At 31.9% G+C, this 14,011-nt stretch overlaps 1 protein-coding gene across 9 annotated transcripts in view; it reads left to right on the top strand.

Annotated features, from left to right (window-relative positions):
• The window catches only part of LOC143242439 (serine/threonine-protein kinase atr-like), a 92,027-nt gene extending 81,821 nt beyond the window's left edge, over positions 1 to 10,206 (top strand). For 6 of the 9 annotated variants that reach the window (XM_076485824.1, XM_076485830.1, XM_076485829.1 and 3 more), the window contains 3 exons: positions 448 to 590; positions 3,561 to 3,707; positions 10,120 to 10,206. The gene's annotated coding sequence lies outside the window, so the exon portion shown is untranslated. The remainder of the gene's footprint in view (positions 1 to 447; positions 591 to 3,560; positions 3,708 to 10,119) is intronic. The other 3 variants (XM_076485825.1, XM_076485828.1, XM_076485826.1) reach the window with 3 other exon arrangements.
• The last annotated feature ends 3,805 nt before the right edge of the window (positions 10,207 to 14,011 follow it).

Below are 14,011 nucleotides of genomic sequence, written 5' to 3' on the forward strand. Positions count from 1 at the left end.
AATATAAATAATAAAGAATCATTTAATGATCATATACACAAACGTTTTAAAATAATTAGTATACTAATAATCAAAGTCTACATTAAAACAAAGATTAAAATTTTATTAATCTAACCTTGAACAGGCACTTATAGTTCTGTTTGTCTCTCTAGAAATAATTAAAAGTAATATAGAAATGAAATTTACTGAAATACCATGACCCAAACTTAAAGATATACCATTTTAATTATAACAACTGTTTCATTGGTTTTCATATAATATTTGTCTATTTTTACTTAATTCTTTATTTTAAAGGCTAAAATTTAGATGAATTATATTTTATGATTATAAATGTTTGTTAATTGTATTTAACTTCCCTTTAAACAGTACCTAGTAGAGGAGATCTTGAATTAGAAATAATATTTTGTATTCATGAGTGTTTTTTTTTTTTACTTCTTTGTTTTACAGTCCTCACTTCATTATCAGGAACCTCTTCTTAATCTGTACCGGGTTCTCCTTACAATAGCCAAGAACCACATTCCTGAGCAGACCAAAAAGATTGATTACGAAATCGTAACTTGCTGGTTACAAAGTGCAAAACTTGCCAGAAAGTAGGTTTTATTACACTGCAAATAAATTCTTGTAATCACCTCATCTGTACTGTTCCTTTAACTTTTCAGTCAATTATTAATCTGATCTATTCTTTCATTAATATCATATAGTAACATACATTTCTCTGAAATGTGTATGGAGTATTTCAGAGGCATCAGACCTGGAGGTGTTGTAACATCCCCACTTTTACATATTTTACATGCATAGCAACTGTAAATTATTATATCAATTTTCTGGTGAGGACATGCCCTAAATCTTTACAGACTTAGCTGACTTTGACAGCAGGGGGAAACACTTTTAGCAGCTTCTTATACTTTAAATTCCTCGTTGTACATTTTGCGTGTCTAGTCAAGCACTCCACCTATTTCTCTCCTTCCTGCACCACTAATACTGAAGATATCACATTGAAAAGTTCCTAAACCTGTCAGTGCATGCATGTAGAAGTTATTACTCATTTCTAATTCTTTGTAAGACATTATTGAGCTTTTATGTACATTCTCACATAGAGAATATTATATAATGTGTTTATGGGGTATCATTTTCTTCTAACACTTTGTTCACATTAACAGAATCATTAATGTTTATTAAAATATTTTAATTTATAATCACAGTAAAGTTATATATTAGTCTCACAATTTATACAAGTAGCACACCTTGGTTGTAAGCTTCTGATGAAAATTTAAACTAAATGCAGTTTTGAAAAAACAAATTCGTAATCCAGTTTACTGAGTTAAGTTGGGGGAGTATTTCTCATCAAAATCTGACTTTTTGATTCTGTTGTTAGTGTCACATAATAAAATGTTAAAGAAATAATTTATGATCCATGATGGTGAGAAAACCTGCTACATAGAGTTTTTCTCTGCCCATACCAGCCGTTTTTACATATATATTTTAATTATGCATTGTCACTTTAGCCTAAAATTATGTCAAGTTAAAAGACATGTGTTATTTGTAACCCAGTTATAAGTTTTGAAAGAAAACTTCATATTTAAAATGATTCTATCTTCATAGATAAGGTCCATAAGTTTTATACAGGAATGATCAAACAAAAGAGGACATTACAAACCAAATCATACTGTTTCAAAAATAATTTTGTTTACCATCTGGCATTGCTTTTATTTCTCTTTTGTCAACAGTATGATAATGGAGATTTAAATGTGTGCCATTACTCAGAATATTGTAAGAACCATTGAACTTTGTCTAGAATAGATTATTTTTGAAGTAGCTTAATTTTTAGGGATTAGCTTGATACCAGAGTAGCAAAATGTCCAAAATCGTGAGGGTACAGACCTCAAACTTTACAGAAATATGGAGGCCTACTGATGGATGTAATGAAACTAAAGCTTGTTTCAGTTGATCTGATAGATATTTGATTATGTTCTTCTATCTCACATTTTCTGTACATAAGTGAATAAATACAACATACATGTTTCAGGGGACTGTAAGTCTGGCATAAGAGGTGATGAGGATAACATTTTGTGTGTGTGGATTGATATGGTTCTTGTGCAGAACTGGGTTTGAATATGAAAATGATATTGTATTGATAATTTGACAATTACCCCACTAGCAGTTTTCTGAACTTTAAGGTGGAATTATTCTGTGGCATGGTGGGCTTTTATAATAGATTACTTTTACCAGTTACTGTGTATCTCTTATATTTCTGAATTCTAGTGTTTTTTAGTCTTGATGTTTCTACAGCATATTGGAATCCACAGAAGATGCTGTATATGATCTCTCTCTGTTAGGTGATTTGATGCAAATTAATTACAGTTGTTTTGGCTTCTAAATGCTTTTCTGACTTAATATTGTGTACATATCCTGTATATGTGTTTTTAGAGAAATCTCTGACATATAGTTTTCTTCTTAGAGTAATGCTAAAATAATAGGACTTGAACCCCATATAACAAAAGGTAATACAAATAAATGTATACATCTGGTTACTACTGATATCATACATAATCTACCTAGGATATCAATCAATCTAAACTTGTATACCCCTATTAAAAATATTCAAACACAGAGAATGAGTCAATGATTTTGTTGGAGTGCTGCAGCTCATGTTGCCACATAGTTGTGCTCTGTCTAACGATTGTACATCTTGACAATATTCTGACAGCACAGTCTCCATTACAGAAGGCTCTTTCATGCAACTGTCATGTAGAAATTACATCTGAAACTTGATAATTAGGCTTTTCAGCTCGTAATCTACAGATTACAGGATTGAACCTCATTACTGAACATGTTTGCCCTCTCAGCTGTGGGAACATTATATATTGTGACAGTCTGTCCCACTATTCAGTCTGACAAAGGTTAGTGGTGGATGGTATTGACTAATTGCTTTCTATATAATTCATCACTCAAAATTAGAGAAGGCTAGTGCAGATGGCTCTTGTGTAGCTTTGCATAAACATTCAACAACGAGTCTCAGGACACCATGCTTTCTATAATTGATTTAATTTATGGGGACATTAGTTTCTCAGTGCTTGTTTTGGAAGTTTGTTAGCACAGGAATCTGTAAGTGCTGTATCTAGGTTTGTTTTTTTATGATAATAAATGCTCTTTGTTTTAACTCGTGTATTTTTATAGCCACTTCAAGTTCTTGACATGCTTGAAGCTTTCATGTGTTCATCAACTAATCTTGTGCATATTAATAGCTTGTATTCAAGTTCACTGCTAAAGTCCAGAACTGGTACTAGATTTGAATCATTAGAATAAATATTATATTTGATAGTAATTCATCTGATAACTGTAGAATTAGTACCATACACTAAGTGAAGAATTTATTTAAGAATGAGTTGTAATTAAATTATATCATTAGATTTAACTGTTATTAAAAACTAAGAAGTATCTGTGTAATAATTAATTGCATAATTATATTAATTATGTAATAATTAATTGCACTATTATATTGCATACATTATGATTAGAACCCATTAACTGTACAATGAATCATGTCCATTAATTTTCAGAATAGTATTTTCAACCTGTGTTTTTTAGAAGTGGTCATCAACAGAGGGCTTATAGTTGTCTGCTAGAAGCTTCAGTATTAAACATACCTGAGACATTTGTGGAAAAGTCTAAGTGGCACTGGAATAAAGTAAATATAAATCTCAGTGGTAATATTTTTTGTAATTATTAAAGCAGATACTGTTCTTAGTTTGTAAAACTTTTGATGAAATTATTTAAAGTACCTCTTTTAATATTTTGAAATGCCAAAATTGTGAAATTGGAAGCTCCAGGATTTTGCTGTGATTTAAAATTTTGAACTATTATGTTATAATGTAGTAAATTTGAAAATTATTAATTTATAAATGTCACTTTTTTTAAACTTTGAAACTGTTAAATTATGAACATTGTATGTTCTAAATGTATACATTTGGAAGTACAAGATTCTGGAACTTAAAAGCATTAAGAATTTAACCTTGAAGTGAAAAATTTTTATATTTGAGGCAGTAAAAATGTTTTCTCATCAAACACCATAACATTTGGTATTTCTAAACTGTAATATTTACTTTGAATCTGAGTTTTGTGAAGATTATAATGATGAATTTGTAATTAACAAAAATGTTACAGCAGTCTATTTATTTTGGCACTTTACTGGCAAATTTTAGTGTTTAGTTATAACAGTTTTCTGTCAACTTGCATTTTTTGAACTAATAGTAAATAAATAAATTTTATTTATGCATATGATTGTTATCTCAAATTAGAACCACATCAGTGCAGTATTAGTATCTTATACCTCTTAAAAAAGAAACAATTAGTTCAAATGTGAGTTGCATTACATCAAAAATAAAATTTCCAAAATATATTTATATCTTCTTACCTTACAGTTATTATTCAGCTGCTATGGTTTCTTTTCCTTTGTCCATCTAAGTATAGGTCTGATTTTTTTCTCCCTTGCTCCAGTGTTTTATTTCACCTTTAAATCTATCTCATTACACTTTTCACCTACATCAATGTGATCTCTGTTTTAAAACTGTATATAAGCATTTTTAACAGGTGCATGTAGTACAGTTGTTGAAGATATTTTATGCATTTTTTCAGGTTATATATTTGACTTTCGTGAAGTAAAAAAAAAAATTGTTTGGTATGTACGTTTACAGCTTGAATTCATGAATTAATGTATCCAGCATGGAAACAAATTAGGCCTCTCCTATCTCACCTCTGATATATAACATTGCTCCCAAATTGGGAAAGGAGTCGCTCTTAGTTGAGGCTGTCCATGACCTTATCTGTAGTAAGGTGGAAACATAGGTTTGATGTGGTGGTCTCCAGGGGACTGTGATGCTGAACTTTTAGGTGATCCTGGACATTCTGGAGAGAATTTAGATTTGCTTTTTCTTGTGCCTTCCTTTCATCTGTTTGCTTCTAATGAGGCTAATTTTGATCACCTTTTACCAACTTCTTTTCTTTACTTAGTTCATTCAGTGTGTCATGTTTTTTGTCATTACTTGGTGGGTTTTCCTTGGGGGTGGAAAGGTCTGAAGGTGAGTACTTAGTCCTCCCTCCATTCCCTAATACTGAGGCTCATATAGAGATGTTTACTGCTCAGTTTGGTGAGTACTTAGTCCTCCCTCCATTCCCTGATACTGAGGCTCATATAAGAGATGTTTATTGCTCAGTTTTGTAAAGGGACAGCTATGTCTTGTCTGCCATGTTTGTCAGAACAGCATGTTTAACTCATTATCATGAGGTAGATACACGTTTAGACTCTCAGAGAATAGATCAGCTCCTGAAAATGTTAAGTTCCATAAAGAAGTTTATGCTTAATCTGAATATATCACAGTTTTGTAGGATTTGTTTGACCTTAACTAACACTGTAATATTTACTGTATGGACACTTTTTTTTCTCCTCATTTCAGTTGTCGACTTCAACACTTTCCTGAATTTCGTGGCTGGTATTTCATTGAAACATATTAGAGGGCATTTGTCTACTTACTGACAACCTCCATGTGTTATATGAGTCCTTTTCTCAAACTCTTGATTTTTGCAGGCATTCCAGACCCTTCATATTCAAGGGCTTATGTCACCCATCTGCATTCGTCTTAGTTGTTGGTTGCTTGACTTTCCTCAGCTCTTACAGGAGGTCTAGTTCCAATGTTGTCCTGACCCTAACAACAACCCCTTGTTTCATCATTACTTACAATATTTTATGCCCTTATCTACAGGGTTCCATGTTCAATTGATTGGAGTATTGCCAGCAGTGTAAATGACTACTGTATTCCTTTGTGTCCTGTGGGGACTCATCTACATTAATTTTTGTACATGTAGAAAACCTTTACCACAGATCCATGGGTACTACAGGCCCTTGCATCAGAATTGATCATTCATTTCTCATATCCACTACCATTTTTCATCATCTTATAGTATTTCACTTCCTGCAAGTCCTCAAATGTTTTAACTTCATTCCATCCATGGTTATCAGAGATGTGTTGGTCATTGGAGTGATTGAGAGAGTTGTTTCAGTTCTTACTAAGGTTTATTTCTGTATATTTGTTGTGCCCATATTGTCATCAGTCTTTTCATTTAAATCAATTCCTAAATCTTCCACAGTTCACGGTGGAGTCATTCCTCATTCTATATTGGTGTTTTTTTGTTGGGAATGTTGTTGACCATGTTTAATGTTGCTAATGCCTATCTACACATTTCCATGGTGAAGTCATCCTGCTACTATCTATGTTTTGTGCACAAGGGTTTGGTGCTGCAGGTCATCTCTCTGCCCTTTAAACTCACACTGGTTCCATATGTTTACAGTTTATAGTTCATGTTATTTTCTTTACCCTATCTCAAAATGGAATCAGTCAATATTAGCTATCTCGTAAGCACCAGAAAAAACAACCAAAAAAGCACCCATCTTTTCTTTCCAGAATGACTTCAAATTGTAACATAAACCTACATTCTTTTATCCCAAGAAGTTTTAAGCTCATAGCAGAATAAATCTACTTATAATTAAACCATTATCCCACCATTATAAGATGTTAATCACCTGGGAAACATGCAGCTCACGTTACATTAATAAATTAAATTTACTCGTGAGTTGCTTGCTCATGAAAAAATATTATTATTACTTATTTTGCCTAAACTAAACTAAAAGGATACTTATTTTTACACTTTAGTTACTTTTATAAATATACATAAAAATAAAATGATTAACAATTTTCATTTTTTTCTTGCTATTGACTATTAAAGTTTACAAATCTTTTTAATTAACCCCATCCCTGGGCCTGTGCACACACCATTACATGGACATCTTGCTACTAGTAGCAGCATCACAGCACAGTCAGATACTATTTCTCTAAAGCAAAAAAGATAGAATTTATTATCAGAGCTAAAACTTCTCATTTTCTTTGGAACACTCAACTACCAGCCTTTTGGTCTCTAGTAACCCACCCTTAGGCATTGACAATAGTTCTATTCAGTCATAACTGGACTGGATTGTGCTTATACACCTACCCACTGATTAATCTGTTACCCAGCTTCCTAGCAATGATTTCTTCAATCTCTTGTCGTATTCTGTTGATTGCACGAGATTGGCCTAATCAACCCTTATCTCATATACCATGTACCACTTTTCCCTTAGGGTTTATTTTATGTTGCTTCTGGCCTGTGGACATCACCAGTCAGAGTTATTTGCATTACACTTACAGAGGACACTTTTTCATTCTACCCATGTTTTCTGTACCCAGATAGGTCCTTCTTACCTTACCACTGGCAGCCAGGGAAAGGGATAAATACTTTTCACTGATTCATCTGACCTCTTTATTTTCACACATATAAATGATGGGTCCCCATTGTTTCTTATGTCTAATGAAGGCCTTGAGGTGTTAGGTTGCCTAAACTAAAGGTTTTAGTGGTGCTGGACAATGGCTTTTATTTATTGTGTCTCTTTAGTTTCCCAGGGCTTACCTCTGGTTACCTCAATGGGATGAGTGGTAGAATTGATCCATATTGATTTTATGGGCTCTCTCTGAAGGCAAGGAAAATTCTACAAGTCTCAACTTATCAGATTCATCACATTTCTATGTTCATCGTGGCCCAGTTGAATTGCTCACTGGAGGACATTCTGAGCTTGTGTGTGAACCTTCCCCAATACTTTTATCTCACATTATTTACATAATCTGGCATTATCTTTCTTTGAGGGTTTTTTACTACCCCTACATCTATGTTAACCTCATCTGCTAGGTTATACTGAAAGGTGAGTATTTGCATCACTAATCTTCTCTCTTTTTTTTAATTTCAAAATTCTACTTTTTGGTGAGTGTTGCCCAATCAAGTGTGCTTTTATCAAACCAAATTCACTCTAGCAACTACTGACACAGTATACTTTATCTAGGTTGTTACAGGCTCTGTGGAAATATGGTGTCACATACAACCACACAGAGACAGACTGAGTGGTATTACTCTACTATGCTGGATTACCACTCAGAAAATATAATGAATAAAGCATAAGGGGTTCTTCCCCATCTCTGCTGATCAGTGGATTGAATAAATCAGGGTCAGTTTGCTTTTAGAAATTTAGGAAATTTGGTTCACTTACTTTGCTGATTCTAGAGCATTGTTTTTAGGACTTCTCTAATGTGCACTACCCCTGCCCCAGTTAGAAACCTTTCTACTCAGGATTTTGAGTGTTGTTTTTTTTTCCAGATTTTGGTAGGAGCAGCACCAGCTTAAACAGGAGCTTACTCGTAAGAGTAGTTCAGTTTCGACACTCAGCTATCCAGTTGGGTTTGGTGTGGTCTTTCTTCTTGATTAATGTTGGTTCAGTACATTGTTCATTGTCACTTCATAATTGTGGATGCAGAGTAGTCCCATTCTGTGTTTTGGTTCATCACAGTTTGTTCCATATCTTTCCAGTAATTCCAGGGACAAATGGAATTTATGCTGCCCACTTGGCTAGGGAGAGAGGATGAGTGTCTGTAATTTCAGGTTGGATAAGTTCTGTTTCCTCAGGTTAAATATTGCATGCAGTGTCATGTTATTCCAAATCTGTGGTTTTGCTTTTGGACTTCTTCAGTTTGAGGAAAGGGCTTGTCCACATTGGTGTTATTTATTTACTTCTTATGATTCCAGATGCATCACTCTGTAGCTATGGGTTTGGATCCATCCTGTCTCACACACACATATATATATTATGATCCAAATGCCCTATCCACCAACATGGGATTTAGGAACCATGATCCTGTGATTCCAACCCTGAACAGTGATACCTTGGATATGTGGTTGGGGCTTGGCCAGTGATTATAACATATCATTTCAAGTTCCACATCCACTGCACAGTTTAGTTTCTGAGTGTGTAACATGCCTGTTGTGGCTGTGGTGCAGTTCCTCACTATGTTGTTAGTATTATATATTTCTTTTAGTATGTCCACAGTCTATGCAGACATTCATGTCTGAGGGAGGGACTGTGGATTGGGTCTGTCTCGAAAAATGTCAGTATTGTGCAGAGGTGTTTATGAACACTATCAATATAAGATAGAGGGCACATTGATGTAGGTATTAACTTCAACTTACTTTTTTACTTGTGAACAAATTCAACACTGTAGGTTTTAGATTACATGAAAGTTAACAATTTCCAAATGAGTGTTGCTCTCTTGAATTGTAAGATTTATAGTTTAAAGTGAGTTTGATTTGTTTTGAGTATTTAATGTTATGTGGTTTGGGTTAAAATAATGAACAGTAAGTTTTCTGTGAAAAATCTTACATTTTAAAATATTATCATATATTTCTGATGTACTAGCTTTCTATATATTTTTTCCCCTACTGATTGAAAAGTTATATCTGACTTTTAAACTATAACACCTCAAATTGAATGATCATGTGTCACTTTTCTTAACCTAATATTAAATTGTACTTGTGATAATATAGTCTTAGATCACTGTATTAAATGATCCTGTTTCCATTCAACTGTGCCTAATGTTGAACTGTACTTGTGATAGTGTAAACTAAGATCTCTGTATAGAATAATCCTGTTATTCAACTAGGTCTTTTCTTGAACTGTACTTGGGATAATCTAGTCTTTGATCTATCTGTATAATATTTTGTTATTACTCATCTAGGCCTAATATTGTATTTTATTCGTGATAATGTAGATTTGTAACCACTGTACTGAATGACCCTGTTACATCTTACTGTGGTCTAGTATTAAAGAAAAATGGAGAATAAAAATTTATACCACAAAAAATGATAAATAGCCTGAACACCCTTCCTCTGGTGATATTAAAATTTAATGAAACAGAAGGGTTGATAACACAGTGTTATCAAGTAAAGAATCTTCAAAATGGATGTTGTACAAGATATTTGTAGAAACATACATGTGAATCAGTAGTAAATCAATATTATTTTAAAATTATGTCAAAATTGATATGTATATAAAAATTGAGGTTTTAAATGTTTTTAAGTTTTCAGTAGATATTGATATCAGTTATATGATACATCAAAAGTTATATGCAAACTTGTCATGTTTCTAAAATTTTAATAGCCAGCTAGTACTCTGGTACCTGTATGCTTATTTTGTGACTTGTTATACAGAATGAACAGGAACAAGCTATCAATATTCTTCAGAAAGGAATTCAGGAACATTTTCCAGATGTTTCTCAGTTCAAGAATAACCCATCTCAAAAAACAGAAAGAGGCTGCTGCTTGTGCCAAGGTAATAATGGATGCTACTTATACAGAAGTTTTAACACTTATGTTACATTACTTAGATACTTTTTGCTGATGATAATGTAGAAAATATTAAACATGTAGAACAGAGGTATACAACATGTGGCCTGCAGGTCAGATTTGGTTCACCAACTCACTATACAGCTCATGACATGAAATTATAGTGCTTAAATTTGATAGTTTTGTTTTTTATCTGATGAATTATTTTTCATCTGTTATTAAATTTAAGAGTTTCTATATCACAATTTAATAGAAATTTGATTAGTTTTATAGTTGGTAGAAAATATAAAGGACTCTTTTTTGCTTATTTTATAGAAAGAAATGTTATGGCCTGCCAACTCTCACACTTTCAATTGGCCCCAACCAAATAGAGTCAACATTTTATAGGCTGTAGGTTGGCCTGAATTTAAAATGTGATTGATTGTTTATCTATTTTAATATTGTGTGTTATTCTTTAATGTATAAGATACAAAGTTTAAGTGTCTTACATTCAGAAGTTTATTAAACTACTTTGTGTTTGTGTTATACTAATTACAATAGCATAGCTAATAATCCATATTTTAATAGTGTATAAGTTTTAAATTCTACAATATTTAAAATCATGTATTTCTTCTGTTCTGACACCTTTTCTTCTAGCATGTCATCTTTCATATTTTATCAACCACTATTCAGAAAAGTAAAAAATTCAAAGTAAATTTCTCTCTATAAACTCATCATGACTCAGACAAACCAGATTTTTTTATAGCCTTCAATTCTGTTTGGTTACAGAGCTATCAAAGAGAAAATCAGACCCTTCCTGTCACATCATGCCTTTCATAATTCATCAGTTGTTCTCTCTATATTTAATGATATGTTACCTATGATCAATAGAAAGTCAAGGTTTTTATGTATCAAATGGCATATTGTACAATGTTCTGAAATGTTGATGTCACTTTCGAGTACAAACGTCGTTCTTACAAGAAAGTTAACAACTACGTTGAATGAATTTGTAACGACTTTTGTCACATAGCCGGAAAGCCAGGGAAAATTTTGAGAAATCTATATTGTTTGGTGCATTATTTAATTAAATACAAATTATTAAATGCATTACTATTAGAGTCTAGCATAATTAGGATGAAGTCTCTTTAATAGTCAATAGCAAGAAAAAATGAAAATGATTAAGCATTTTATTTTTCATGTTTATTTTATGTTTATTTATAAAAGTAACTAAAGTGTAAAAATAAGTATCCTTTAGTGTAGTTTAGTTCAGACAAATTAAGTAATATTTTTTTCATGAGCAAGCAACTCACAAGTAATGTAATTCATTAATGTAATGTGAACTGCATGTTTCCCAGGTGATTAACATCTCATAATGGTGGGTTAGTGGTTTAGTTATAAGTAGGTTTATTCTGCTATGAGCTTAAAACTACTTGGGATAAAAGAATGTAGGTTTATGTTACAATTTAAGTCATTCTAGAAAGAAAAGATGGGTACTTTTTTGGTTGTTTTTTTTCTGGTGCTTACAAGGTATCTAAAATTGACTGATTTTATTTTTGAGATAGGGTAAAGAAAATAACATGAACTATAAACTTTTACTGGAACAAAAATTGTTTGAAATGTATTACTTAGGAGATTATAGGGACTACACAAAGGAAATTTGAGATTCTTGAGGTGACAAAAAGTATTTTTTTTTATTTTAATATGAAAATTACTTTGCCTGTGGACTATTCAAAGTAAATGCTCAATAAATTCGTGAAAAAATCTCCATTGTATTTTTTTTTAATTCTTCACTAAAGATATGATTTTTGTATGTGAATGACTTGGAATGTTAACTGAAAGTATGCCAAATTTTGTGAGGACAGATACACTGTATTGAAAGTTAGAAGTATTAAATATAAAAAGAGTAGAAATGAGTGCAAAGAGGTCTTGTGGTCAGTCAAGTCAACCAAGCCCATGTTGAGAGAGTTAACAATGGTATTTCTTTTTTGGGTATTTTAACAAAAGCAAAAATACATAATAAGTGCTTCATTTTTAACTTTTCTAATGGTAAGTTATGATTTAAGAAAGCTGAAGTTTTCCATTCTCATTTCAAAATATCTAATATTTTTGTGAAATATATACTGCCTTTGTTACACTGTTAAATCCTCCAGAGTTTTAATAGTTTATTCAACTGTAAAATTTGAAGCTTCAGTCTGATCAAATAATGTAAAATATTATTCCATCACCCTAAACTATTGGTATCTTCTCCTTCCATCTGGGTTATTAGTGTGTAGATATAAAATCATAATGTAGATTGCGTGTTTTGAATAAATTCAAATCTGAATACTGTGGTAGTTCCATCTCTGTATAAATTTTGCTTAGGACCACATGAATAATATAGAGCATATGAAATAATTTAAGATAACTAAGTTCATTTATTGTAATACCACTTTCTGTTATCTTTATTAGGCAACATTAATGCTTGCCAAATGTAGTGAAGAATCGGCTGTCTTGGAGAGTAATGCCCTTATTCTAATGTACCGAGATGTGGTTGCCATTCAGCCTGAATGGGAAGAAGGTCACTTCCATTTAGCCAAGTATTATGACCGAGTTATGACTACATTAGAGAAATCAGAAAAGAAAAGGTGTGTGTGCCTAGGTTGTTTATTTCACAAAATATTTTATTGCTAAATTTCTTACACAGTATAAGTATATGTTTTTTCACACTCAGAATTTTTTCTTCATCAAACAAATTCATCATTATATCATATACATCTATGCTGAATGACTTTGCTTGACAATTTCAGGGTTATGTTGCATTTTACAAACACTGTTGAATTAACATCTTCTGATAAATTTTACTATTTTTTCCTTTAAATCTAATTTGTCTTTATATTTTTTATGTTTAACATTTTCTATACAAGCACCCTTTTCTGCACTTTGCAACCCTTTTACAGAATATCATGATAGTAGTATCAACATCTTCAAATAAAGATGGTCACAAATAAAGTTAATAAATCAAATGTTAAAAACATGTAATATTATGTCAGTTTGAGTTCTTAATTTTATACAGTATGAAAATTGTGATGTCTACTCCCTAAGTCTCCTCTCTAATTAATTTACTATCCCTTCAAGGAATATGGAACTGATGTAAATTACTTATTATAATATTGTTACTACTCAGGCAAAGCATAATTTTTGTAGTGATTAACCCCATCGAGGCAAATTTTCCTATGGATTGGAGGCAGAGGGCATGTTATCATGTTTGTAGAGTTATATTCAAAATATTATTGAACTACTATTTTATAAATTCATGTCAGTAAATTTGGCATAAAACTATACATTATTTAATTTCTTAATTTGAAAATAAATATCAAAATAAGATTGCTAAATATCAGTTTTTTTTGTCATGTGATGTGTTTGGTCATATTACATTTTATAAAGCTCACAATACAACATCTCTAGTTTCTTATGAGTTACAAACTCAAATTATTAATATTGCAAGCTGGAATATAAAATAAGAACCTCTTATATTTTCTGTGTCCTGAGATATCATTCTGTTCAATGAATCCACCATAATTGCTCTGTCTCCTTTTCCATTTTTTGAAACCATATTTTTACACATAACCCACTGCACTTCATGAGGTATACATAGCAAATCAAAAGCTCAGACTTCTCCTTCACATTCTTTTCTCAGCCTTTGCAAGGCTTAAGTACTAAAGAACCACCTTTTTTAAATATAGACAAAATGGAGATTGGATGTATTTTTTAGACCCAAATGCTGCTTAGTTGGTAGCCT

The sequence above is a fragment of the Tachypleus tridentatus genome, unplaced genomic scaffold (assembly GCF_004210375.1).
Source record: "Tachypleus tridentatus isolate NWPU-2018 unplaced genomic scaffold, ASM421037v1 Hic_cluster_2, whole genome shotgun sequence".
NCBI classification, from domain to species: Eukaryota; Metazoa; Arthropoda; class Merostomata; order Xiphosura; family Limulidae; genus Tachypleus; species Tachypleus tridentatus.